A 2,402-nucleotide genomic window follows, 5' to 3' on the forward strand; every position below is an offset into this window, starting at 1 on the left:
GACTAAAATAACCTGTGTGTGTTTCCTACACTGTAAAAAAAAAAAAAAAAAAGTAAAGTAAAAAAAAAAAACAGAAATGCTTTGATACAGCACAGGGTGTCAAAATGTTTAGCATTAATGGAAATAATATATTAGAAGAACTTTTTTTTTTTTTTTTTTTTTTAATGGTCAATCTATTAGTTTACATTTAACATTTAGTGATTTTACATTTTAGTCATTTTGCAGACACTTTTATCAAAAAGCATTTGATTTACAATTGGGGGATAAGCATAAGCGTTATTCTTAAACAGGCAAACAGACACAGAAGTCCTTGTAATACCAAGTTTTAGACATACGTTCAAAATAAATATAAGCTAGAAAAGAGAAGGAATAAATAAAGAGGAAAGACAATTTTTATGATGAAGCCAAGTGCAGTTTGAAAAAGAGATGAGTTTTGAGTCTTAGTTTTTTTTTTTTTTTCAATCAGTGAGTCATCCAAAGCCAAAGGGCTAAATCTAGATGTGCAGTTTAGTTGTGTAGTAAGTATGTAGATGTAGTACTCATTTTCTTCAATGAGGTTGTTTGTTAAACAGAAGGTGTTCATTAGTAATGCATTACTAACCATAATTTTAAGTAGCACAATTCTAGCTATTCATTAAATTTAACTTTTTGAGGAACTTTGGGATATGATTTGAAGACTTGCTTGTGACTTGAAAGTCCCACCTCTGAATAATGGTAAAAAACAGTAAGTAGTGTTTTCTAAAGAACCTGGAAGTCACAAGTTTATCACTGTGGATATTTACAAAGCTGCATCAAGTTAAAACCAAGTGTCTTTTTTCCGCATTGTGGTGACAGTGTAAGTGGGCCTACTGAACACACTTCTATGATGAGAGTGAACTGAAATCTGCAACAAAACAGAAGAAAAGAAGAAGAGTAAGGTAAAGGTAAAAAAAAAATAGTCTCTTGTCTTAAGTGAGATATAGACAGAGTAGCAAACATCATCAGAATATTTTCCTACACATTAGTTTTGTGGTTGTGATTTTAATATTTCTAAAACCTAAAATGCGTTTCTTGTCTTAGGATTAACTTGATGGATTAACTTTTTTGATCTCCACTTCAAATGTTGACTACTGTATATATATTATATAATATTATATATATATATATATATATCATATATTATATATATACATATATATATATGATCTATAATATATATTTAATTAAAATAGGCCAAAGAATAACACTGTACCTTAGCTGTAGAGATTTTACAAATATATTAATATTTCATATCACTTTTGGACATGCAGCTAATGATATTAACGGTTGTCATCTTTTAGAGAATGAAACTGAGAGTTCTGACTGCTTTACTCTAAAGTCACACTGCAAACAACAGATCATGGTGAGTCAATCTAAAAACATTACAATTCACAAGAAACAACTGCATCTATAAGCCTCCCAATCAAGAATCAAAGAATAACATGAAATACTGTATATAAAAAAATGCAAACATATGTGTTTTGAATTAATTAATACCCTGATAGTAAAGCAACCATTGAATTGCATTTAAATCAAATCAGTTTTGCACCCGCAATTAATGTTGAAAAAAAATTGTGAAATTTCAACAAAACACCACCATTAATGTGGATCAGTGCTTGCTCTAGTTGGGCTCTCTTTGACTCTTTCTCACGTCAGTATTAGATTTTTATTGTCATTTGTAGTAATGTATTAAAATATGTCTGTTGAAGCATTGAATACTAAGATTCATTAGGATCAGATGTTGCTGATTATAATTATTGTAAGGTTATTTAAATAATTGCTCACAAATGTGTTGTGTGGTATGGTCTTTTAGATGATTAGGGAAGTTGGTCGACAACATTTGATAAATAAAAAATTTTGATGAATAGAGTGGTGGAGAGCAGAAAAACACTCACCATACTGGCAAAAAAGGCAGTAATTTATTCAAGTAAAGAGCAAGAAACCCATCAACAGCGTGTGCAAGCTATTTACAATGCTGAAATGGGAGAAAAGAGAAGAGGGAGGAAAAAAGAAAAAAACTTAAAGGAAGAAAGAAAAAATAGAGTGGTGCCTAAATCAAATAAATAAACAAAACCAAGCAATACTACACTAAAAACCCAAACCCACTAACCTTCCTAACTAAATAAAAATGTGAAACAGAAACACAAGTGCTTAGTGCCTTCAGCGTATGCAACCCTAACTAAACCTACATGTACTAAAACAAAAAGGTACACAAAGGGCGCTCATCACGGACTGTGTGTTCTAACATCGTTCACTACATGCAAGAGATGTAACCTATGAGAAGCATACCTACCTTCATCTCCCAAGGAGACACTGGAAACTCGGTATGCTCGTTATTAAAAAGCGGCACACAATTGTAAGAAACATCATAGACCTACTTTGCA

Source organism: Cyprinus carpio, chromosome B15 (genome assembly GCF_018340385.1).
Source record: "Cyprinus carpio isolate SPL01 chromosome B15, ASM1834038v1, whole genome shotgun sequence".
Classification (NCBI taxonomy): Eukaryota; Metazoa; Chordata; class Actinopteri; order Cypriniformes; family Cyprinidae; genus Cyprinus; species Cyprinus carpio.